We start from the raw sequence: 15,102 nt of genomic DNA, 5'->3' as shown, positions 1-15,102 counted from the left end.
TCTACTTCTCTAAGAAATATTTTTTTAAACTCAAATACAGTGAGCCCCAGCCTCTGGCAGGATGTTAAGGCTTCCTATGCCACAAATACTGACTTTAAATTGCTAGAAGCTGTGCACTGCTGTAACACACCCATTTAAAAAAAATCCAGCTTAAAATAAGAGATTATTTTATGTAACTGAGAGATGTTTGTGTGGCTGAATTGGAAACATATTAGCTCATAAATAAAAAATACTATATTCTAAAATGAAGCTATTTCTTCTGGATATATTTGACAACTCCCATCAATTCAATCAATAAATGTTTGCTGAGTACCTACTATGAGCGAGGCACAAGGACAGACACTAGGGGTACAGAATGATTGACATGTGCTACAACAGCCCTGCCCTCCATGCTCACCAAAATCATCAATGTAGCTGGGTTGGAAAACTGACAGTGAGCAGAGCAGGCAGGCTCCCCTAAGCCTGGACCTGCAGTGGCAACCTGGTCAGGACTCTGCTTTCTCATCTCAGCTTGGTTTATGGACTTTTACCTTGGAGCCCTCTGTGTGAAGCTGTTTAGCAGTTGAGGAGTGGGGCATGGCCAGGCACAGGTGTAGTCTGCATTATGATGGGAGGATTTTAGTCAATCGTGTGGAGATTACATGTTCTGAATACAGGATGCACATTGTTGTCAATCCTGGAAAGAGGTTGTGGGGTTTTTTGTGTATTTTGTTGTTTGTTTTCACAAGATATGCGAATTAAGTACTGGTGTCTTCACCAAGAGGCTGCATCTAGGATTCCAAAGAAATAAGTGAACAGACCCTCATGGGCAGACCTGCGTATAAACAACTGTTTTGTATACATATAGGGTAGCTTTACTGAACTTACATAGATGTACATAAAAGTAGCTGATATTAGTTAAGTCTGTGTCAGCCATTTGGATTTCTTTCACTTGTACATTTAGGACTTTTTCTTTTTGGTTGATTAAGGTACTAAAGTTGGGTGTGCAAAGTGTGTCAATGAAAAAAGCAGATAGGAAGAAATTACTACCTAGAGGACAGCCTGTCTAGAATCTCTGAGAGAAGAAATACAGTTGCCAAATTACTACATTTCATCCCCTGTTCACTGAATTGCCAGCACTCACACAGAAGTCATATAGGTAGCCAAAAAAAAAAAATGTAGGATTTTTATATTTCAACTTGAGATATCTGAACTCCAAGTTAGTTCCCAAGACTTTCTGAACCATCCTTTTGTCTTCTCTGAGTAGCTCTGTTACATTTCTGCTTACAGAGGAGCGACTAATAGGTTTCACTCCTTCATTGAGAACCAATTTTCAGTTTATTTTGGCCTGGGGAAAGAAGGCATTTGAATAATATTTGGATCGGTTTTAAGCACTGATTAAAGGATAGAATGCCTCCATGTACAGTCAAAGCAAGAGCCTAATGAGCATTAAATGGACCAGGTGGGGCTGGAGTGAAGACTTCCTCCATTTCCATGAGGCTGTTGTTAGCCAAGTTTCTCCTCTGTCTCTGTGCCTCACTCCTCCCCCCTTTCATGCCCCAAAATACAGAACAAACCCCTTTTATTCCCCTCACAAATGCTGTCAGATAGATTTGAAGATGTAGCCAACACTCCCTCTCCATTCACATATTCTAACACAACTCTTGGTTTCTGCTTGTGTCAGCTTTTATAAGACCTTTAACCTAGTGCCTGGCCTCCAGCCTCTACCTCTGAAAGTCACCACCTGGTTAATCTTTTCCGAACAATCATTTCAGCTTCCAATTACTCACCATTGCTGGCACAATAAAATACAAAACTCTTTAATATGGCATTTAAGTCCCTCCACTGCAAGGCCCCGGGGGAACTAAATGTCAGCAGTAGCCCCATCCAGGTCATTGTGACAACTGAAAGCAGGACCACATGCTTCCAAACACACTCAGGAGACAAAGTCTCCCCAGGGAGACACAGACAAGTCTCGTGTCACTCTGCAGATGCATGTGAGCAAGTCTCTTGTGGTCAAAGCCTGGATCCATTTCTAACCTTGTCTGTACTTTTCTGGGATGCATCTCACCTGATGAAAGCACCGAGACTCTAATGCTCAGTTAAATACATGTATTTTTTTCCCAAGGCACATAAATTAAAGGAAAAGACATGTAAGCATTAAAGAAATTGAAAAATGTCAGGGTGACATAGGTTTCCCTAAATTGCTAAGAGTTGTACAGAAGAGGATTCTCAGGTGAAATGTGCATTTCTGGTCCTATTTCCCCTGAAGCCAAACTGGGCATCATTATTCTATAAAAATGTAAGTAGAGCAAAATCCTGGCTCTGCCTTCCACAAACTTTCCAAATTTGATTAATAGCCTTTTCTATTCTATTCATATCTTTATTTTCCAGATTCTGCTAAAGCTTGAGGATATTTTAGCTTTGGCATTTTTGAAAAATAACACTACTTCTTGGGAAGCAATGCAATATAATGCACTAAACTGGGAACTCCTTGAGAGTAAACACTGTTTTAATTGTATTTGTAGTTTTGTTTTCCAGCCAATTGCCAGGTCATTCTTAGAGTAAGAACAGGATGACGAAAGTATGCTGTGGATGATAGGATTTCACCCCTAATCTGCCACCCACTGACAATATGATTGGGAGCAAAGCTGCTAAGCTATCCAAGTCTGAATTTGCCTAACTGCTACCGAGAGGTAATGATGACACCTACTTCACAGGATATTCTTTTTGTGAGGACTAAATGAAATAATGTATTACAATGAAGTTTGTAAACGATAAGCATTGCCTGTTATTAGTTATCGTCACTCAAAGTGTGGACTTAAACTTATAAAATGAGTAGAAAGTAAGAAGAGACAGCTGAATTACTGTAAAACAGACATCTTCTCAACCAGGAATGACAAGTCCAAAACCTGGAAAACCTCTTATCTACCTAAAAATCTTCCAGTAGTATGTCTATAACAGAAGGGGAAAAAAAGAGGAAAATTTCTTTTAAATATGGTAAATTGGATTTGGTTTATATTCTACCAGTTGAATTGGCCAAATCCAATAAAAAAATCAAACCAAAAACTTAGTTTTAAAACTACATGGTTTAATATGTCAAAGTAATTTGTATCAGACTAACCCGCCAATAGAAAACAAGTATAAAAGATGGATAAAATACACAAAACAGATACTTGGAGTCAGAAGAGATCAAATAAGCTAGCCAGAGCTTGAAGGACTAAGTCCCAGACAGAAAACTAAATGCGCATGTGCACTGGAGGTAGTCTGGCCATCAGCCTCTACTTTCTCCCCTCACTGCACAAGAGCCAAAACAAAAGCAGTGGCCTAGAACTGGCAGCAGTACCCTGAAGAAGACTGATTGACTGAATGATTGATAACAGAATTTAAGAATTCCATAGATGAATTTAATAGCATATTAAAAAGAGCAAGATTAAAAAAAAAAAGCAAGAAAGATCACGGATAAACTGGAAGATAGGTCTGTACAGATATCCAGATTGAGTCATGAACAGAAAAATGGGAGGAAAATACAGGAAAGAGCAAAAGATACTGAGTAACACATGAGTAAATGTTCTAATATATGTATAATTAGAATCTCAGAAGGAGAGGGGAAAGAATGGAACACAAGGAATACTGAAGGCACAAATTACCAACATGAGAAATGAAATAGGAGATATTCCTACAGATAAAACAGATAGTTAATAATAAAAGGAGATTATTAACCACATAATATTCATAGATTAGTGTCTCAATGTTGTAAAGATGTCATTTGTCCCCAGATTTATCTAAAGATTCAATGCAATAAGAATCAAAATTTCAGAAAGACATTTTGTGGAAATGTATTAAGGTGTTTTAAAATGTATATGGAGAAGCAAAGAGCCAAGAGTAGCAAAGACAATTCTAGAGAAGAGGAATAGTGTTGGAGGACTTATATCCTAGGAGATATAAAGACTAAGTATAAAATTATAACAATTAAAATAGTACATTATTGACACAAGGATAGAAAGAGTAACAAAACTGAGTTCAGAAACCAATGCACACGTATTTGGTCACAAAAGTGCCAGTGCATTGTAAATAATTTAAACAGTCTTTTGAACAAACGATGTTAGATCATTGGGTATCCATATGTAAAAAAAGATATGGTTGACCCCTACCTTATACCATATACACACAAAAAAATAAGTTCCATTTAAATCATAGATCTGAGTATGAAAGACAGATAACAAAGCTTCTAAAAGTTAACACAAGAGAATAAATTTACTATCTTAGTATAAACAAAGATTTCTTATATAGGGCACAGAAGGAGCTAACCATAAAGAAAAATGTTGATAAATTGGACTTCATCACACTTAAGAAAGTCTGTATTTAAAAACGTAACATTATAAGAGTGAAAGAGTCAAGTAACCAAATAGGAAGACATGTGCAAATATATATTTACAACAAACAGCTCATTTCCAAAATATATAAAGAAATATTACAAATCCATAAGAAAAAAGGACACAACCCAATTTTCAAAAATTGGACAAAAAGTCCTGAATGAGTATTTTGGAAAAAAATCCAAATTGCCTATTGAGCATATGAAAAGATGTTTAGTGTTATTCATCATAAGGAAAATGAAATACCACAACATAATCACATTTTTAATGACAATACCTAGTGTTAGTAAAAACTGAAATCATCAGAACACTATCAGTAAGAGTGTGAGCCAGTAAAATCACTTCGGAAAACATTCTGTAAATCTCTGCCAAAGCTGAACGTGTGTGTCCCTTTTATCCACCAATTCTACAACATAAAAAGCATTAAAATGTGCACAGAAGACATATATAAGAATGTTCACAGCAGCCTTAAGCATAATTTCCCAAAGCCAAAACAACCCAAACATCCATAAACAGTGGAATGGATAAATTGTGGTATAGTCTTAATAATACAGCAGAGGCCAGCCAGCTACAGCTTGTGAGTGAAATTCAGCCATGTCCATTTACAGTATTGTCTACAGCTACCTTTGCACTGCACCGGCAGAGTTCAGGAGTTGCAACATAGAACCTACAGCCCACAAAGCTGAAAATGTTTATTGTCCGGACCTTTACAGAAAAAAATTTGTCAACCTCTGCTATATAGCAATGAAAATAATAGCCACTACTACTACTAGACAGCAGTACGAATCTCAAAGACACAATACTGGTGGGAAAAAGCAAGATACAAAAGAATGCATGTTATGATTCAATTTATATATAGTTCAAACGCAAACAAAGTCAAAAGAAGTCAGATAGAATGGTGAGAGATACCAGAATGGTGGTTTTGAGAAACACTTGGAAGAGCAATGGTGGAGCTGATCACTCTCCCTAAACTTGACTGTCTCATTTAAAAGTAAGGATGAAGAAAGCTGAGCTGGAGAGAAGTACCCACTCCTGACTTGGTCCTCCCTACCACATCACAGAGGCCACTGGCAAATCTCTCAGAGTATCAGATCACACTATAGCTTGTCAAGTTGGGAGGACAAAAGGAGACAAAATCAATCATTCCATAGCTGCTGGGCAGTTTAGATAAAAACCTATCACAAATCTCCTCTGATTCTTTTAGGTTTTGACTTCTTTGTACCTGAACAGTAGAGAAAAAAATGAACTACAACAATTTAAACTAAATAGAGTGTCTTAATGTCAACTAAAAGAATATGCCCACCCCAAATTCACCTCTTTATTCAGATGAATGAATGGAATTGCCTGAAGCTCGTAAGAGTATTGATTTTGGAACAATAATTAAAATCTAATGGAGTTAATCAGTTTCACATAGAACTATAAATTTCATCCAAAGACATGATAAATTGCCGGATAAGAATATCTGACTGCTTCACTACTTCAATTTTTTAAAATTCAGATTTCATTTTCTGGCATTGTTATTCATTTTAGCTGAGAGAAATATTCATACCATCTGAAGTGCTGGACATTTTATTCTAAGAAGGGGAGGGAAAAGAGAATCATTCGGTTCTTTATGGGGGTCAAATTATACATCAAATAAAGTATGAAGACCCTTCGCCAGATACATTTCATAAAGTTAAATGGTTCTTTCAAGATTATGCTGACAATAGAGTCTTCAGTCTTTGTTATAATATAGTCTACGACCTCACTAATAAGGATAATAATGTATCATCAAAAAATGCTGTTAATTGAAAACTGTAAGTCTAATTAACCAGGGATGTGACCATGCATAATATATTATTAATAGAATGAAAAGATTGCATTATACCAACTGCTACCCAGTAAAAAAAAAAAAAACACAAGGACAGTCCAGCAGTTCAAAGACTCTTCACATCCATTTTGGCAAAAGTTATTGATGGTATTTTCCTTTCATTAAACTGTAGGCTTCATAGCAAAATGACTTAAAACCAGAAGAAGAAAGTGGAGGCAGATTTAAAAGATGGGTCACAGGGCAGCTGCTTGGGATCCAGTCTATGAAGGACCCTCAAGCACGGCTGGAAGACATCAGAAATATGGTGCCAATTAGCTCATGTTTCCACATGAAACCCTTTACATAATGGGTAAAATGTAAATTGGTCCCACTCCCAGTGAATTAATTCCCTCTAATGAAAAATATAAATACTCTGTCCTAGTGCTCACCTCTTTCTACTGAGTATTTTCTGATATACACATGCACATCAGGCAGCTTGGGGGCCACTACAATTGCTCAAACCTAACCTGGAAACAGCCAGGTAATGGTTACTGAAGCCAGCAGTTGTGGCCAAGTAAAATTTCAACACTAAGAGGACATGGGGAACAGGACTGTCTCTAGAGAAAGACTGATTTATTTTATTATCTAAATGTTATATTCTATGCCTCCTAAGAAGTTCTCCTGTATCAGAAGAAGCCTTTTTAAAAATCTAACAAGTAAACTGCACTACAGGAAAATGGAACTCATTTTGCCAATATTGAAAGCAAGTATCCAGATCAAGATGGCTTTATGCAGAGCATATTAAAGTCTCTCCATTCCTTTAAGCTAAGACTTAAAATAATAGATTGAATACAATGGATATAAATATAGATATATAACATACATATTTGTAGTTGAAGACAAGAAAATTAAATTTCTATGGGTTAGAAATAGAGAGGAACTCAGTAATAGATACTTAAGCCTCATGGCTCAAAGGAATTTGAATCCAGTTTGGGACACTGAGACTAGGGCTTCAATGGTCTCATGGGATTTGTTTTTCAATTTGAAGTATAGTCAGTTTACAATGTTGCCAATTTCTGGTGTACACGACAATACTTCAGTCATATAGGAACATACATATATTCATTTTCATATTCTTTTTCATTATAGGCTACTACAAGATATTGAATATAGTTCCTTGTGCTATACAGTATAAACTTGTTTATCTAACATGGGATTGGTTTTAGATATATTCCATACAAGACAGGTGGCTCAAACCAGGTTCTCCTATTAAAGGTAGCAGCTGCTTATCCAAAAATATCTCTGTCCACCTGTGAGAAGGGAAGAAGGAGAATCTTTTACAGGACACAGAACACAGGCCTACCCCATGGGGAGTACATACCCCATGTTCACCCCAGGTGCACAAAGCAAGACCCCACATTGAGTGGGCAACAGAAGATCCATTCCACAGGGCTGGGATAGAGTGGTTTTAGGAACCTACTGAAATCCAGTGTGGCTCAATTCATTGAGCTACAGCTAATTTTGGTTCTTTAAAAATAAAAAAATAATAATAAAATAAATAATAAAAGGATGAAGAAGTTTCAGAATACAAGAGAATCAAAAGACTAATCCAAATGTACTTCTCTGTCATCAAACAATATTTAATCTATAATTAGATATTACCCCCTAATTTAGCCCTCTGTTTATGAGATGTAGTTTGCCTCAGAGTGTAAAGTAGAAGTTGACCCTTATATCCACTCCACACTGACACAGAATAGACAAAAACATTTTGCCCACAACCAAGAGATGGCTCCAAATTGGGGCAGCATTCTAACTTGTTTTGTAATCCATCTCAAAGTACTGACAATTCAGTAATACCTATGTGCTTCTGTGAGGTATGTTCAGCGAGTATGGCTCTATCTGTCTAAAACCATCAAAATTAAACAGCAAGTTGGAACCATTTTTCAAGAGAGACATTTCTTAATGGAAACTCTGAACTTACTACAAGTTTATCTTGTTGCGATATTTTAAAATTTTACTTCTAGTAAACGTATATATATGAACCTTAATGTGATTAGCATCAACAAAGGAAATAACTCAAACAAACTTACATTGATTCGCATAGGGAGGATTAGTAGGCTTCAATATTTTAAACAAAAATTTGACCAAATATCTTGTGAAACAATCCATTTTTTTCAAGTGTTATTTTGGTAAGTTAATTTTTTTATTTTGTTCATCAAATGGACAAAAATTATTTGAGGGCAAAAAAAATGCAGTTCTCCACTTTTGTCAATTGAAAATGGTTTTCTTGTTTAGTATCTTGAGTCAAAACTGATGGGTTAAAAAAAAAACCAAACTGATGGGTAAATCCCCCCTTTTAAAAATATGTATAATGAATTTCCCTTTAGAAAAATACATAAAATCTGTATATCAGATTATAGCCACAGGAAAAAAAAAAATCTTTCCTGATACAGTCCAAATTTTCTCAATTAGCAATATCAAGACTCAATTAGCATTACTGTCCTCTGACTTAATCATAAAACCACTGTTTAATCTACCTTGACCAATGTCCTCACATCTGAGCCTTCTTACTAAATTTACTTGCTTATTAAACATACTAAGCTTACTAAATTTCTTAACTTCAAGGCCAGAGTACTGGTAATGAAAAATGCAGAAAATGATCATTACTATTCCCACATATGTACCATCACACATAAGAAGAATTCAAAGCTCTTTTAAGCTACGAATATTTGCATTCTTTGTGAGGAGTTCTTCCCTGGGGTGAATTTTCCCACTTAATGAAACAGATTTGAATGTAAGAGAAGTAAATTGAAATTCCATCCCCTACATCATACGTGCACCAGCAGTAAGATAAATAGCAAAAGGAAGCTCAAGGCTTTTGCACAATAAGAGATTTGATAGGTTGGACACCATAACAGTGCACAGAGATTTCAATGCCTTATAGAATACATAGGATATATTTAAATTTAAACTATTTTTTTTCAAAAAACAGAAAAACAAAGAGACTTTCCAACTTCTTGTATAAAGCAATGCTAACAGAAGAGCTCAGCAGACAGTCTTCTAGCTTGAAGAGAAAAGTTGTACTTACATTTCTTACTTTTGAATAAGCTCTTCCACCTGTATTGTATCTATGCTTCAGTCTAATTGAAAACGAAAAATCTCCAGGTTGGAGAAACCCAGTGACATTCGGAGCCTAAGGCTTGACTCACAAAGTAATTTCTACTAGTATTATTTTTATGGTTGCAGAAAGTGGGAAAACACAGATATTTTGGCTTGTAGTATTAAATTTAATTCATAAAGTTTAGCAGCAATACTTCTGAGGACAGAGAAAAGTCAGCTTTCAATATAATAGCCCAGAAAAAAGAAAAAAAAGAAAAGAAACATTGCTGTTGCAGAAATTGCTTATCCCAAATTTCAAATATAGGCTTCAGGGTTCTGAAACAGGGAAAGATATAAATGGTTTATTCTATATCTCAGATTGCAAAAGTATCAAAAAGATTTCCTAGGGTGAATATAGCTACCTAAAATCATAGAACAAAATAACAGAACAAAGAACAAAAGATATTATTCTATTTTTATTAGTTCTCTTGTCATTCATAATAAATTAACAGGATTCAGTTTTTTCTACTTTTCTGAATAGATATTATGAGGACCATAAAAACATCTTAGAAACTATCCTATTTCCCCCCAAAATGATTTACTTTTAAGAAAATAAAGAAAAAGGAAGTAAAAATCTTGGTTTGTGACTATATGCACATATAGATCATTTGAGAGACTCCCCAAGCATGGTAGAAACCACTTACAAGATCAAACCATATTCTTTTACTGTTTTCTGGCCATATGTCAGGGTACTGACCCATTGAAACTGTTATGCTCATTGAGTGAGCATTGAAATGAAGAAAAATTCTCCCAAAGGAAATAATAAATGCACCATCTTGTTCACTTTAGCATTTTATCCGGATTAGGGGGAAAAAGTTAGAAACAACCTCAAATGTTCAAGTAGGGACTTAAAGAGAGCCTGAAGCTTCCATTACAATGTACAACACCGTTAAAAAATAAAATCATGCTTGAAAGATACATTAAGAAAGGAAATTACATTTATAGTTACATTTATAATTTAAATAAAATTCTGCAATTCTTTATTTTTAAAGCAGTATGATTTTCTACGATTTACCTGATTCGAAGTCCTATTTCACCTTGGAAAGAAAGAAAGGAGAGAGAGAGAGAGGGAAAAAAGGCCCTTTTTCTTTTCTTTAGCTCAAATATTGTTCTACATTTTTAGAAGCCTAGAAAATATTCTACTTTATTAGTGGTCTCTAGTTTTTAGTCAATGGAAATACTGTTCATTTATCCTCTGATAAGGAGATATTTCCATTATAAAATTCTAGACCAGAAAAAATGTTGGGACAACTTATTAAATATTTAAAAGAGAAAAAAACTGTAAGCTAGACTGGAACCTTACTATTTATTCCAAGTTAATTCCAATGGATCACATATTTAAATACTTCAAAAAAAAAAAAAAGAAGTACCAGACAAACCCATGGATTTAATATAGTAGGGAATGGAGAAGGCCTTTCCAAACACGTTACAACTCCAGAAGCCATAAATTAAAAAATAATTTGGTCACCTATTTGATAAAAATTAAATTTGTACAGAAAACTAGTTTAATACACACTAAGTTTAAAGAAAACTTAGAAAAATGATTTGCAGCACTATAGTAAAAATTGGATTTTCTGACTACAAAGAGAACTTACAAATCAACAATAAAAAGGTTAAGAAACAAAATGATTAATAAGTAAAACGTGTGATCTACAAAGGAGCAAAGAGTTAAATATTCAACCTAACAAAGAGATGAAAATTAAAACTAACATCTATCAATTTGGCAAAAATTGAAAATACTTAATATTCAGTATTAAGTGGACAAAAGTAGGCATACATTTATTCACTTTTGGAGATATAATGTGTCAAAATATATCAAAATGTTTGAGATACAAATCCCTTGACTCAATAATTCTATATCCAGAAATATATCCCACAGATACATTCATACAGGAGTGCCAAGATATAAATACACACACACACACACATAAATTTTCAAGCGTTTTTTTATTGAAGTATAGTTAATTTACAATGTTGTGTTAGTTTCATATGTACAGCAAAGTGATGTAGTTATACATCTTTTTCAGATTCTTTTCCATTAGAGTATTCCTAGATACTGAATATAGATCCCTATGCTATACAGTAGGTCCTTGTTGTTTATGTATTTTATATATAATAATCTGTATATGCTAATCCCAAACTCCTAATTTATCCCTCTGTCCTCTTTCCCCTTTGATAATCATAAACTTGTTTTTTATGTCTGTGAGTCTATTTCTATTTTGTAAATAAGTTTATTCATATCATTTTTAAATTCCACATATAAGTGTTATATAATATTTGTCTTTCTCTGATTTACTTCATTTAGTATGATTATCTCTAGGTCCATCCATGTTGCTGCAAATGGCATTATTTCATTCTTTTTTATGACTGAGTAGTATTCCACTGTATACATACACATCTTCCTTATCCAGCCAACTGTTGATGGACATTTAGGTTGCTTCCATGTCTTGGCTATTGTAAATAATGCTGCTATGAACACTGGAGCACATGGATGTTTTTGAGTCAGAGGTTTTTCCAGATATGTGCCCAGGAGTGGGATCGCTGGATCATATGGTAAATCTATTTTTAGTTTTTTAAGGAATCTCCATACTATTCTCCATAGTGGCTGCACCAATTTACATTCCTACCAACAGTGTAGGAGGATTCATTTTTCCACGCCCTCTTTAGCATTTATTATTTGCCAAATTTTTAATGATAGGCATTCTAATTGGTGTGCAGTAGATACCTCACTGTAGTTTCAATTTCCATTTCTCTAATAATTAGCAATATTGAGCATCTTTTCATGTGTTTGGCCATCTGTATGACTTCTTTGGAGAAAACACAAATTTCTTTACAGCAATATCTGTAATAATAAAAATTAAGAAGCACATTAGTTGTGCTGCAAAACAAAATTCCTAAAAATTTAGCTGGTTAAAACCAGAGTAAACATTTATTATCTCACATGGTTTCTGTAGGTCAGGAATTTGAGGAAATTTCAACAGGGTAGTTCAGCTCAAGGTTTCTTTATGAGGCTTCAGGCAAGTTGGTTGCATAAGGGGATGCAATTATACAAAGGCTTCGCTAGAGCTGAAGGATCCACATCCAAGATGACTCCCTCATGCGGCACGCACACTGGTGCTGGCTTTCAATGAGAGATTCACTTCCTCTCCAGGGCTGATGGTGTGTCCTTGCAACATGCCAGCTGATGTCCCACATAGAAGGAAATCTGAAAAGGGCGAAGCCACAGTGTCTTGTATGACTTAGTCTCAGAAGTCACACCATATTCTGTTCTTTAGAAGTGAATCACCAAGTCTGGACCACACTTAAAGGGACAGAGATTAGACACGAACTTTTGAAAAAACAAATGTCGAAGAATTTGTATACATATTTAAAATCACCACAGGAAAAAACTTAAACATCTGTTAATGAAAGGCTGGTTAAATGAAGTATGGACATTATCTCCAGACTTTCTTTATTTATAGCATATCGTTCAGTAAAAATAAAAATTTAAACACACATTTCTAATATAAATATATGAATTACAGTTGATTCTTGAACAACAGGGATTTGAACTGCACAGGTCCAGTTATATGCAAATTTTTTCAATAAATACACTGGAAAATTTTTGGAGATCTGCAACAATTTGAAAAGACTCAGATGACTCATAGCCTAGAACTACCAAAAAAAGTAAGAAAACATATGTCATATGAATGCCTAAAATATATGTAGATACTAGTCTATCTTTACATAAAGTGATATTTTGTAGAAAATTAATAATGTGTTAGTTTCCTTACTGTTTTATAACTTTGCTTTCAGATGATTACATTACTGTTTAGTATGTCTCTCTCATAATTGGAGAAATTGTGTATCAGCCTATCATCACAAATATGTGGGGTTTTTTTAAGTAACAATTTTTCCAATACTATGAATATGACTGTAATATTATATGCCATAAAAATCATATAACACATCATTCATTACCATATAGGCTAGGCTACTGTGAAGCATTCCTATCCATTATACTGGGCAGTCATACTGCTGCTTCTTCATTATCAAGGTATGAATCATTACACCTGTAAATAAATAGGAATTTCTTTTTCCCATTACCTCTTCATTTTTGATGCCTAATGTTGGTAAATACACAAAACATCTACAGTGTTTTATATCATGTAAGACAACATTGATGTTGTACCAACTGACAAGATGATTCATCTTGTAAACAGATGATGTAAACTTATGGTATCAGTAAGTACAGTACAGTACTGTAAATGTATTTCCTCTTCTTTATAATTTTCTTAATAACATTTTCTTTTCTCTAGCTTACTTTATTATACAAATACAGTATATAATACATATAACATACAAAATATGTGTTAACTGATTTTTTATGTTATTGGTAAGGCTTCTGGTCATCAGTAGACTATTAGTAGTTAAGTTTGGGGGGATCAAGAGTTATACATGGATTTTAGACTGTGCAGTGGTTTGGTGCCCCCAACCCCCACATTATTCAAAGGTCAACTATATATTTATTTTTCAATGATATACATATACACTTAACTAATATAGTGCGTATGTTACAAACTGAACACCAAAAAATGTACTTTTAAAAAATTTATTTTTTTTCTCCATATATATTCTTACACAATTTTTAAAGGTTATACTCCATTTAGAGTTATTACAAAATATTGGCTGTATTCCCCATGTTGTACAATCTGTCCCTGAGCCTATCTTACACCCAATAGTTTGTACCTCCCTCTCCCCAACGCCTATATTGCCCCTCCCCCACCACTGGTAATCACTTGTGCCTTTTTTGTTATAGTCACTAGTTTGTTGTATTTTTTAGATTCAACATATAAAGTGATATCATATAGTATTTGTTTGTGTCTGACTTACTTCACTTAGCATAATGACCTCCAAGTCCATCCATGTTGCTGTAAATGGCAAAATTTCATTCTTTTTTATGGCCAAGCCATATTCCATTATATACATATGTCACATCTTCTTTATCCAGTCATCTGTTGATGTACAGTTAGGTTGTTTCCATATCTTGGCAGCTGGGAATAGTGCTGCTATGAACAGTGGAGTGCATGTATCTTTTTGAATTAGTGTTTTGGGCTTTTTTGGATATATATCCAGGAGTTATATGGTAGTCTTTTCTTTAGTTTTTTGAGAAACTTCCATACTGTTTTCCACAGGGGCTGCGCCAATTTACATTCCCATCAACGGCATATGGGGCTTCCATTTTTTCCACATCCTCACCAATACTTGTTATTTGTGTTATTTTTGATGATGGCTATTCTGACAGGTGTGAGGTAATAGCCCATTGTGGTTTTGACTTGTATTTTCCTGATGATTAGCAATGTTTAGTATCTTTTCACATGCCTGTTGGTCATCTGCATTTCCTCTTTGGAAAAATGTCTATTCAGCTCTTCTGCCCATTTTTTAACTGGATGGGTTGTTTGTTATGTTGAGTTGTACAAACTGTTTATATATGTTGAATATTAATCCCTTATCAGTCATATCATTTGCAAATATTTTCTGCCATTCAGTAGGTTGTATTTTTATTTTGTCAATGGCTTCCTTTGCTATGGGAAAGCTTTTAAACTTAATTAGGTCCCATTTGTTTACTTCTGGTAGTCACAGGATACAAAATTAACATACAGAGATCTGTTGCATTTCTATATACTAACAACAAACTATCAGAAAGAGAAATCAAGGAAACAATCCTATTTAAAATCACATAAAAAAGAATAAAATACCTAGGAAGAAATCTACCTATGGAGAGAAAAGACCTATAAGTCTATGGAAAACTATAAGGAA

The sequence above is a fragment of the Vicugna pacos genome, chromosome 3 (assembly GCF_048564905.1).
Source record: "Vicugna pacos chromosome 3, VicPac4, whole genome shotgun sequence".
In the NCBI taxonomy this organism is placed as follows: Eukaryota; Metazoa; Chordata; class Mammalia; order Artiodactyla; family Camelidae; genus Vicugna; species Vicugna pacos.
Note: the sequence above shows the minus strand (reverse complement) of the source record.